The sequence below is a fragment of the Arachis duranensis genome, chromosome 5, assembly GCF_000817695.3.
Source record: "Arachis duranensis cultivar V14167 chromosome 5, aradu.V14167.gnm2.J7QH, whole genome shotgun sequence".
Lineage (NCBI taxonomy): Eukaryota > Viridiplantae > Streptophyta > Magnoliopsida > Fabales > Fabaceae > Arachis > Arachis duranensis.
Genome location: NC_029776.3, coordinates 104002149 through 104015158, shown reverse-complemented (window position 1 = coordinate 104015158; position 13010 = coordinate 104002149). Strand labels below are relative to the sequence as shown.

The 13010-nt window shown below is 32.2% G+C and overlaps 1 long non-coding RNA gene across 1 annotated transcript; it reads left to right on the top strand.

Moving 5' to 3' along the window:
- Nucleotides 1–8860: 8860 nt before the first annotated feature.
- Nucleotides 8861–11933, top strand: LOC127747793 (uncharacterized). The gene is made up of 3 exons (XR_008009739.1): nucleotides 8861–8991; nucleotides 10327–11239; nucleotides 11453–11933. It is a non-coding gene; the product is annotated as an uncharacterized LOC127747793 (long non-coding RNA).
- The last annotated feature ends 1077 nt before the right edge of the window (nucleotides 11934–13010 follow it).

Here is a 13010-nt window from a genome sequence, read left to right as displayed (position 1 = left end):
TTCAGCTCTTTACCATTTTAAGTTACACAGATAGATATTAAGCATCATGCACCTGCATCTGAATGATATTAAGCACTGGTCTTGTTTTCATTATATTATAGTTATACTATATTTTTTTTAAAAAAAATGTCTCCTGAATAAGCATATATATTATATATTATTACCATAATGCTATTGAATGATATTAATAGATCATAAGTTTGAGTGTGGCTTTCTAAAGCTGCTCTGAAGAATTTTTGGCAATTGCTATCAAACAAAATCAAGAACTTGTAAACTTATCCACTGAAGTTCCAACTTAATTCTTGTTTTGCTTTCTTCTTAGTTTCATTCTTTTTATTGTGGCAACATCTAGCAACGTCACCATGCCATCAACAGTTGCAGCAGCGAAGGGAAAAACAGCATTCAGATTGAATTTCTGATCTATTTCTTAAAATTGATCTAATAAAAACTGCGCAATATGTTATAATATTATTATTTTATTATTATATTTATAATTTTATTTATTAATATGTTCAATTTGTTATACATTTTTATATTATTCATGTATTATTATTATTTAGTAAATATTTTATGTTCAAAATGAGATTTATTTATTTATTTATTTATTTATTTTAACTAACTTATAATTTTATTTAAAATTTTATATTGAGACTTATTTTTTCCCCTAAAATAGACAATATTTATTTCATCATATAAAATGAGTACATTATTGTCGTTTGGTCCATACTTGGACAACAATTAATAAGAGAGGAATTTTTCAAAATTCCCTTACATCAAAACATAATAACCTAACCTAACCGGGAAAAGGAAAAGTCAATATAAGTTACATTGTTGAACTAAAGAAAGCTAGTGAAAGAAATGAAAAGGTAGGATTAGATTGCATGTCTGAACTAAAGAAAGCTAGTGAAAAAATTAGTGAAGTTTGTGCTTTTGATATTCAGAGTTAAGTTCATTAGCTTGAACATATATTTGGTGAGGAGGAACGTCCTTTCCTTTAAAGACTTTAGCGTTTCTTCCTTTTCAGATTGTCCAAGTTAGCATAGCCACCAATGCCAATTCATTCCTTCCTTGCGATTGTCGTTGTGCAAGCTCACTCAATTTCGACCACCATCGCCACATTTTTTTATTGTTGTTAACTGTTGATGCCACGTTGAGGTTGGATAATTGCCAAGTCTGATTTGCAAATGGGCAAAGCACTAAACAGTGAAGAGCTGTCTCTCCTTTTCCTCCACACCTAGGGCACACGTCCTGTACAAAGTGGAATCTGCTTTGGATGCACTGTCGAACCGGAATCCCGTTGTGAAGTAGCCTCCAGATGAAGATCTTTACCTTCGGGGGCATTGCAGATCCCAGACTGAGTTCCAAATGTTCTTTTGGTTATAGACTTCAGGGAGCTGATCAATTGGAAGATGTAAGAAAAAGAAAGCTATTTGGTACCCCAATGCTACTGAGTAGTGGACTGATTTCTCATTTGCCCAGATAATCCTATCCTCCCCTTCATTAATTGTTGTTTGCAAAATGCTTGCTGCAATATCTGGATTAAAGATGGACTGAATTAATTGTGCATCCCATGTTCTGTTTTGTTTGAGTAGCTGATTCACCCATATAATATCTGAGCTTATATTCTGTTGTTGGTAGACTGAGATAGGCCTGAAATTCCTAATCCAAGGGTCTTCAAAAATTTTAACTGAACTTCCACTCCCTATCCGCCACATTAAGCCTTTTTCAATCACTTTCCTTCCCTCCAATAAACTTTTCCAAACCCAAGAGGGGCTTGATCCAGTGTCTGCTTTAAGAAAAGATAAATATTTAAAGTAATGGCCTTTGTATATCTTGCTGACTAATGATTCCTGTTTAGTTGCTATTCTTCAACTTTACTTGGCTAACATAGCTAAGTTGAAAGCTTTAAGATCCTTGATGTCTAACCCCCTTACTTCTTGTCTCTGCAAATTATATCCGATTTAATCCACCATTGTTTTCACTCGGTTCCCCTTTGACCCCACCAGAAATTCATAATTTTTCGTTGGATATCATAAATTAGGGAGTTTGGTAGCTTGAAGCAGCTCAGAATGTAGAGAGGAATAGCTGTCGCAACTGCTTTGATAAGAACTTCCCTTCCACTAACCGAGAGTAATGACCGTTTCCAGTTCTGTAGCCTGTGTTCCACTTTGTCTTTAATATAATTAAACGTACTCCTCTTAGATATGTTAATTATTGCTGGCAACCTCAGATACTTGTTTTGGTTCCCTACATGTGGAATTTGTAAAATATGGGCTAATTCATCTCTTATATGAGGGGGAAGGGGGTATTCTTACTGAAGAAGGTGGAGGATTTGTGAAAATTAATCTGCTGCCCACTAAGGTGTTTGTAGGTGTTCAATACCTGAAGTAGTCTCTGACAAGTCTCTCCATTCGCTTTACAGAAGAGTATAGAATCGTCTGCAAAAAGTAGATGGCTGACTGTAGGTAGGGGTGTTATCGGTTCGGTTTGGTTCGATTTTGGACCAAAAACCAACTGAGCCGATATGTTCGGTTCCTACAGACGCACAACCGTTCGGTTTGCTGCTTTTACAACAACCGAACCGACCCGAACCGAACCAACAACGATTTGGTTCGGTTGGTTTTTTCAGTTTTTAATTTCTAATGAGAAGAATACGAATCACAATAATTAGAGGTTTAAAATAGTCAATAAATTGAAATAATAAGAGTAAAACATTGAAATGGTTAGGAGTTGGGGATTTTTGTTGTTAGGTTAAAGGTTAAAATGGTTAAAACATTGAAATGTATGCATATCTTCGGTTCGGTTCGGTTTCTATCGAGTCCACCGAAAACCGAACCGAACCGATCAATTTTGTCAAAAAAAAAAACGATTTTTTTCGGTTTTTAAGTCAGTTGTTGTAATTTTCAGTTCGGTTTTGCGGTAATTTTCGGTCCGGTTCGGTAACTTACACCCCTAACTGTAGGGCATCTGCTATTGATCCTCATTATATTGAAACTTGTTATGTATATTTAATTTTTTTTAATTTATAAAATTGTAAATTCAATCCAATCCAAACCGTTTGAAATTGAATCAATTTTTTTTAAAAAAATCATCTAATTCAAACCGCACTGAAAGTAAAATTAGGAATTGATTGGTTTGTAAAAATATTTTCTATTTTTGTTTTCTATTTTTATTTTTTATTTTTCACATTTTAAAAAATACAATTATTTTATGAAAAGAAGATTCATTTTTAAATATCGAAAATAATAAGAATATGTTTGGTTGGTTCATTTTTAAAATATATTTTTGATATTATTATTTTGTTTAATAAATCGTACATAATTTTAATTAATTAAGAACTTTCAAAAAGACTATACAACAGATTCTTAATCCAATAATTTAAATTTGATAATATTCTCGTTTTATTTCATAGACACGAGACAATAATGTATTTTAATTTTGTTTAATCTAAGAAAATAAACACTATATATAATTTTATCTAGTATAATACATTCGATGGACACAAATATCTATTCCTAGAGTTTTTAATATTTTATAAATCAATATTATGAATCAAAGTAATTAGCATTATCATTGTAGTTAATATGTTCACTATCTACTCTTTTTAATTGATCATATAGTTAGTATGTTTACCTTTTACCTACTACTCATTAAAATTACATGTTTTTTTTAATTATATTTTGTATGAATTTACATTATAATACCATCATTCTTATTTTAATAATCTCCCTCATTCAAAAAAATCTTAATCAGCATAAGAGCCTTAAAAGCTTCATCTATAGCCATTGTACCAAATGCTTCCTTACTTATTATATGCTAATAATTATATATAGCATCAAAGCATTGTCACTAGCTACTATCTTATCCATATGTACTTTAGTAATGTTAAACTCTTTTCATAAAAATCAATAACTCCATCTGTTTCAGTCTTTCAAGTGATATCACGGTAATGTTAAACAAAAGCTTCATCCAAAATTCCAAACTAAAATGGATACAGACAGGTGGAGAAAAAAAAGATACTGTCTCCAAAATTAAATCCTAGTAGAAGGTCATCATCATTTCTCAATAATATGATGTCATTTTCCTACCCTTGAAATACAATTGGCATAAATCAATTTGAGAATCAAGATGAAAATAAATATTTATTACTGAAAAGGAAAAGTAATATGTTCATTCTTATGTTCTTTTGTGTTTGACGAAGAAATAACATAAAAGATGAAGTGTTGAGACAGATTGTTGAATCCCAACACAACTTATGACGAAATACTTTAACACAACTTAACCTTTTGGATCAACCTCAATGACGGTCATACTTTCTGGCTGTTGTAAAATGTGTCTAGCAATAGCACTACTGCTCTCGCAGAAATGTGGGGGACAGCTTCCATTCCTCTGGCTACCACCATAAATCCTCTTGAAAGCACCAACACCAAGACCGTCTCTCAGATAGATCTTTCTTGCCATAGAACTGTAATGAAAATTGAACTAAATCAGTCTAAAATTATGTTAAGAAAGCAGAATAAAGGAGAGGTGGCTGTGGCGGTTGCATTGGATTGTGAAAGTGTCACAAGCTGGTGATTCAAGCGAAGAGTAGAAATTGAGTGAGAAGATGCGAAGAGAGATTAAAGGGGAATTGTGATTATTGCATTGTATCTGAAAGTGATACAAGTATGAGTATAATTTAAATTTAAATTTAAATTTGAATAAGAAAATGAAAAATAATTTTAAATTTTATCTTACTAACCAGAATTAATTTTAAGACAAGAAATTATTTTGCACATCTCATATATATATATATATATATATATATTGTAGGATAATATGATCATTTACTATTTTTTTATACATCATATATATATATCTTTTTTATTATCCGTGTAAATAATCATCCAAAATAACAAATATAATTACATAACGGTATAAAATTAGTGCATCAAAATTAAACTCTTCAAATAATCTACGTTTATATTGCAAGTGATAGCTTACATTATTCCGTACAAAATGTTTATCTAAATTACTACCTCATAGGCAATGATCTTCCAAATTCTATATTGTACCATTGATAATTTTAAAGAGTAATGGTAATCCTTTAATGTAGTAACATAAAATAGTACTAGAGTTAGATAATGTGGCAAATGAATTCAATCAAAGATTTTGGTTAATTGAGAATATAAAAGTAGATAGGCATGCATTAAAGTTAAATCCATGCATATAAGTTTGATTTTTAAATAACTCATGTACCTCTTTGAGAATATATATGCATGTCCTCTAGCATGAAGAGAAGGTTGAAAAGAACGTAATCATCATCATCTAGAATACTCTGATCCTCATTGATTGCACTTGCATTTTTAGAGTGTTCTTCATTGCTGTCGCAAGGGCTTTCAACAAGCGGAGGCAATTCTTTGTCTTGGATCCCTCCTGAATTCTTTTGTGCTGCTGCATGATGCATCAACATTGCTGAAAGTTCATCAATAATAATTCCATTATTGTTAGCCGCGGTTGCAGGAGGCCGCGGTGGAGGAGCATAATATCCAGCAGGAGGAGGAGGAGAAGGCGGAGAAGCATAGAATCCAGGAGGAACATAACATCCTTGAATCGAAGCAGGATAATTTCCATTATTCCCAAAAGCTCCCACGTTGACATTATTGATAGGAGCTCCATCCATGAATCCAAATCCGTTAACATTACTATTATAGTGGTTATTGGAAATGGAAATAGGAATAGGAACAGGAACAGGAACAGCATTAGTAGTTGCACCACCAACACCATTGAACCCTCCATGGCCTTGGACACCATAATTATACTTCATTTGATTGTGAATTCCTGCAGGGGGAACACTAGGGTAACAAGAAGGAGCAGCATTGATCATGGGAATGTTATTATTAACATTAGGGTTTCCCAAAGAAACCATGTTTCCCGTTCCAAGATCATAGCTTTGATGATACACTCTTGGATCATACCTCTGCTGCTGATGATTGTTAATCCCCATTGGTGATTGAGCATAGTTTTGATGATGCATTACTGGATCATATGGAGCATAAATTGGAAGCTGATGGTGGAATCTACGTGTTGTTGTTGGCATTACCAATAGGAGCTTTTGGTCCAAGGAATTGGGGTGCAACTCCAAGACTCATGACTTGGTTCAAGGCTGTGTTATTATTGGTTGGAATGAGGTAAGGAAAATTAGGGTTGTAAGGGTGATGGTAATCAAGGAGAGCTTGGATCAATGAAATGGGTAAGGGAGTTATATAATTATTATTATTATTATTAAGTTTCTCATATAAGGCTTGTAATGCTCTGATCATCTTAATTGGAAGCTCAGCAGCGAATCTTGACCTTAGTGTTCTTTCAGATATTCCTGCAATTATCCTTTTCTCTGAAATTTTTTTCAGAAATATGCGGTAATTCTGCATGCGTATGCATGCATAAACGTTAGCACTTATTGTTTCAGAATGTTACATTTTTATTTCTTCTTATGGTGAAAGAATGTAAAAGTTAAATAATAATTCTCACCAACACAAATAATCTCAATTCATGGTATATATACCTCTTGCATGCTATGAGTAGTGAGCCGCAAAAATAAAATCCGAATTCTTTCTAGAAAATAGCTAACTTTTATCATGTTACCAAACACCAATGAAAACCCAAGTACACATATTTGAGCTAATGATTCATAAAAAAATTTCAGTTTTTGCTTCGAAGCAAACTTGTGGCTTCCTTTATTATGTCAAACAGGATTTTTCAGTTAGATAGTATTTCACCAACATCAATAATTTTTATAGTAAATTAGTAATACCATATAGTACCATCGAATTAGATGGTTTAATTAGATTCGTATAAGGTGATATGATAAATACGAAAACAACACAAAAAGTCAATAATTACTTTTTGTGAATTTTAGATGCATAATTTTGTTAGGATATCACATTCATATTGAAATTAGGACTTATGTATACATATCAAGGTATGTAAAATTGAGATTTTAGGGTTTACATAAAATCTAAAAAATAAATTAAATACATAAAATATAAAATTATAATAAAATTTTAAGTAAAAATATTTTAAAATTGACTATTTAACTCATTCAAAATTATAATATCTAAAGATTATAAATGTTAAATCAAAATTCTAACTACTAAATTAATAAGCTTTTAGAATTTTTTTTTTCGAATGTGTGAAATTCTTTTTAATGATTGACTTATTTTTATTATTTTCATAATAAAATCAAAAGTCAAAAGACTTTAATAATAAAAAGTAAAGAATTGCATAAAAATATTGTCTATTTTAATTATATTCGTAAAAAATTAAAGAAGTTAACTGGATAAAGATAAAAATCAAATACACAGAGAGAAAATTAAAAAAATTATTACTACAACATTTCTTAATTATTGCAACATATATTGCAAATAACACTAAAAAAATGTTGTCTAAACTAATTAAAGACAACACTTAATATTTGTTACATAAAAATAAAGCTGTTGCAACTTTTTTTGAACAACAGACCATAAATATTCCTTTTGATCAATTAAGAGTAAAAATAAAAAGTGTTGCTTTTGTAAATTAAATAAGCAACATTTGTAATATTTATATATTACACTTTATAAGTGTTACTCTTAAATTTTTAATAAACTTCTCGTTATAAATGTTGCCAAAAATAAATTAAAATTTTCTTCTAAAATTTTGACTTTTTCTCCAAATATTTTAACAAAAAATACTTTTTCCTTCTTTTAACTTAACACAAAAAACATCTTTATAATTTATATATTATTTATTGATTTACTGATTCAAATCCTTAGGGTTCAAAACAAAATTGCAAGCCCTATTTTTAATTAGAAACCCTAACTCCAACAATTAGAAACGAAGAAAGAAGAAAGGGGGGAGTCCGAGGGAGAAGGGAGATCGGGAAAGGAGGAGGGACCGTGCTGCGTCTTGCCGCCGCACCACCATCACCGGAGAGAGAGATCTGGGGAAAGCAAAGGAGAGTGGAGAAGAAGACCGCACTGGCGCGCTGGACCTCACCGCCGCCGTCGCGTCGTTGTCGAACCGTGGAGAGAGAGAGAGAGAGCGTTCGCGGAGGGAGCCATGGGAGAGAGTTTGAGCGCAAGCCAGGACTGGGAGGGAGAAGGCACCGTCGTGCATCCTCTTACCGTCGCTGGAGATCTGGTCGTCGCTGCCGATCGTCCTTGAGCCGCGTCGAAAACAGAACTGCGAACGGAAGGGAGCGCGAACCATAGCCACGGATGGAGAAGAAAGAGCGCGCGCGGAGGAGGTGAAGCCGTCATTGTCACCATCGCGTGTGGAGTCGCCTCCGCGCCTGGTCTTTGTTGCTGCTGAGCTTTGACCGCCGCCGTTCCTACCGCCGTTAAGCCTTGGTTAGCACCGCCGAAGCTCCTGCCACCACTGTCGTTGAGGAAGCTCACCAGAGTTGTTGGAGGCTGCCGCCGCTCTTTCTGGTTCTGTTTTGAGTTGTTGGAGGTTGCCACCACTCTTCCAGAAATTTAACTCTACTTGAGCCGTCTCTGCTATAATCCTCACAGCTCACTGCAATCATGTCTCAGGTTAGGGTTCTCTTCTCCTCCGTAATCTTAGGAAGCTAATTCTATTCTCAGATTGGGGAAATTGAGGAATGTATTTAGGATGTATATATGTTCTTTGAGAGGGTCAAGTGCATGTGCTTATTGAATATGCTTTTTTGAGTCGCTAGCATATAATGCTTTGCTTTGAGGTTCGAGGCCTAAACATGTTCAGAAACAACTGTATGTACTGTGTATTTTTTCTTTTCTTTCTATTTTCACTTTCATCATCATGATGTGCGTCTTTTCTAAGTTTCTTGTGCTGAATTTTTAGTGTTTTCCCTAGCTTGTGGTTAGTATGGGCAACCGCAGAAGCTTTCAGAGTTGCTGATGCTCCTGCCAAGGTTTTCTTTCTTCTGATGAAAAACAATGAGGAGATTCTTCCATTTTGCACACAGATTCTCCAGTTCCAGACTCAATGGTACTAATTTCTTAAATTCATGCTAAGTGATATACATATAGTGGTCTAAATTTTTTGGCAATTAACTTAATTGAACATAACTTGCATAAAAAATGTACTACTTTTGTAATGCCTAATTAAAATCTCCTGAATAGATTCCCAACTTGCCATGTGGTGTGCAATACTTAAATTCTTTAAATAAATTTGTCTTGTGCATATATAGGAAATTCTTATCGTCATGTAAGGAGCAGATGTAAGTTCAGTGGCACATATATTGTAATTAAACTAATTGTCATTATTCTGATAAATTCCCTCCTAATGAGTGGTTTTACTTTTTTTTTTAGTTTGCCAAATGTTTTGAACCAGTCTTAGACAGCCAATTTTTGCTGTACTATAAAGCTTTGGTTCATTTGATTTTGATTGTTGGATTGCCACTTCATTCGATTTCAAATAATCAGAATATGTAATAGTATGCAAGTGATACTCCTATTTTGTAGGCCATTATATGACAGTAGTTTATTAGCGATGATTTGGACTCTTCTAGAATAGTCTCGAATAGATGAAATCAGGATATTAGTCTGCAACTCTCTTGTTGATTTTATAGAATGCCGTGTATTTGGTTATTAAACCTTTCTTAGGGTTAACATCACTGTATGATTGGTTTCCTTGGATACTGTGCAGCGATATGAAATCCCTTTGAAAAGTATCTGTATGGAAGTTAATTTTGGTGGTAAAAGTGGGTACCCCTTAGCTCAAAAAGAAAAACCAGAGTTCTTTCTATAGATATTGCATGTTTTAACCCTATATATTTGCTTTCTTTTCTAAGAGGAACAATTTTTGTATCTCTGACTTTTTGAGTTAAAAATAGATAGATGGTACATACATGTTCAATTTAGAGGGTTTTATACTTAAACTATGCCAATTGGCTCAAGAAGTGGGCAAAGATGAACGAGCTCTGCATCTACGTTCAATAGGACTACAAGCTCTATCCTATATGGTACTGCTCCTTGTTTTGGTTCTTCCTTTGTTTTCTGGAAATTGCTTAATTCTTGTTCCATTCCCATAATTCAATATATTTAGGACTGTTCTTAATAAAATACACACAAGAAAATTTATTAAAGATATAGTAGCACATAAAGAAATGCACCCCTTAACTATTTTTTTATGAACACAACTCTTTGTGGAGGAGTAGGACATATTTGGGGTGAATTTATGGTTATAAGAGGGAGACGTTTAAATTATTTGAGTCAGTTATTCATGCCTGAATACCATTTGGTACCTTTTGGTAGTTTCCTAAAGTCATTTGTACCATCCCATGTTCATACATTTTTCTCTTCCCTATGTTTCCATGGCTAGGTGTATTTCATGGTTGAGCACTCACATCTTTCCATGAATTTCAATGATGTGAGTATATTTTCCATACTTTGACTCTTGGCTATGGCTCAATGATACAAACAGTTATATACGAGAAAGGAATGTTGTCTTCAACATTGTGATTCAGTTTGTTATTTATTTATTTTCTAAACTTCGAACCAAAACTTGGCTATTAAACTTCAAGATTACCTTGGACTCGTTGCAACAGCTTTTGTTTTTTCCCCCTTTAATCAGATGACTTCTTGTCTTGTTTTTTGTTTGGGTGGTTGGCTTATATAATAGATTATATTAGTGACTTTGGAGAATTACATGAATCATCAATCTAACTCCAACAATGTCAAGGAAGATAATCTGAATTCAGAGTTCCTGGACTCAATGATGTATGTTCTATTTTACTCTTCTTTCTCCCCCTATATCATGCACTACAACAGATAGGCTCCTTGCTTTACTCAACTTTGTTATGGCTGAAGTTGATGAGAAATTCTGGTAATGATAATTTTTCTTCATTGATGAGAAATTATTGTTTAATTAATTATGATCCTATTAAATCACTGCAATATTTTATTGTTATTGTGTATTTGCCGGCTTGTGCTTTAATCACTAAATGATGTCAATTTTAGGGCTTGGAATTTAATTATTGTTGGTGGAATCTCAATTTAGGAAATTTAACATTAGATTCATAGTTGTTGTAGGTGTTAGAGTTGGCTGAGAATGCTTCCGGTTCAATCAATTTGCTGCCAAATTTTTCACAATGCTTCCAATTATCTTCACTTTTTCTTTTACTCTGCTTAATTGAACTTACTTCTTCAGGGAGGAGGAAGAGGTTGATAGATTCAGCAAAGTTCAAGAGAGTTTCTTAACAAGTTCTTCAATTCTCAGTATACTTTAAATTCATGTTAGTGGTCAAAATTGTTATACTTAGAACTTTCATGAAAATAAAGCAATTAGTGATGTGTTGTGTGCAGTAGAAATTCTTTTTCTCTCCATTTTTAACATTGATAAATTTCTATCTATAAATTCTTTATGATATATCTTATCAAACTTCATAATTCTAATTAATTGATTAATTAATTAATTAATTATTGCTTTTTCACTTCTCAATGTTAAGGAATTATGAGAAAATCAACCCTCGAATGTGCAGGAATTCTACAACATCACTAAAGATACATACACGAAATCACGGGTAAATTTTAAAAAATAAGTTTTTTTTTTCACTACGATTTTTTCTCTTTTACTAATTGTCTTTTTGTTTTCTATATTTGAGGGAAATGCCTCTATCACAGGCAAGTAATGACACCTCTCTTTATGGTTTATGTTGCATGAATATAAATACGAGTATCGAATACTATACAATGCACAAATCTGGTACATAAGTGAGTAAATCTGAAGTATTTATGAAACTCTGATCAACAATTAAGTACTTACTAGTTGTGTTTTTCTCTGGTTATATGTTATTTTACAATTTCGCAACTATACTCTAAATTTGGTAGTGAACTGCTATTTTCTCAGATCATCAATTAATAGTTTAATACACTATATCTGGAACATTGTCATTATTTTATTTCACACAAATATGGTACGTACTCTCTTCTGCCTCTTTTCACTCTCTAGCTATTTTGATTCAGAATGAATCCCTAGCCCTATCTTTGGCCAATTTTCAATTTTCAATTTTGATTTCACTTGATCACTAGCTTTTCTGTTCAACTTAATAACTTACTGTTAATGTAGTACATACATTAACTCATTGTTCTTCTCTATGAATTTTTTCAATCAAATCTAAATTTCTCATTGCCCAACCCTAATTACTCCTCTTTCCCATTTTATTTACTTTTAAGTCTTTAATCCTTTGAGCGAGAGACACAGCGAGTACAACATAGATTGTTCAACACAGAATTTACCTATGCTTTTGATCATTGTTTATGGATCATTGATCATTATTTATTGGTAAAGTAGCAGCTTTTGATCATTGTTTATTAATATCATAAAGAAATTTTTATTATAATTTTTCAGTTTTAATGATAAGTTGCTTTTTTTTGTTGTGTATTATTTGTAGATTTAGCATATGGGACAAGACAAGTCAAGCATAGATATAAAATATGCAAGTAGATTGATATCCTTTTGATAAATATTAATTACTATTTTGTTATGACAATTATTGTTAGACATACAAGAATTTTATTATTTTGTTGAGAATTATTGATGAACATGTATTTGAAATACTAATTGAACTTTTTAATATCTATTTTAATTAGAATTTTATTATTAGTTATTTTGTCTCTTTTATAATTTTTTTCTATTGTGCACAAATTTATTTATTAATTAAAATAATTACACATGTATGAACAAAAAATTTTATTGTAAATTTTATTTTTTGTATTTTTTATTACAAAAGTAATTTTTATTTTTATCAAAAAGGCAACCCTTTCATTAGTTGTATATTTTGAATATTAGACAACACTTGTATGGTTGCATATCCAAAAGAAAAAGCAACACTTGTATAGGTTGCATATTCAAAAGAAAAGACAACACTTGTATAGGTTGCATATTCAAAAGAAAAGGCAATGCTTTAAAAGGTTGTATATTTAAAATTAATAGGCAACACTTTAAAGTATTGCAAATTCCAACTTATAAGCAACACGTAAAAGAGTTGCATTTTATTGCAAATA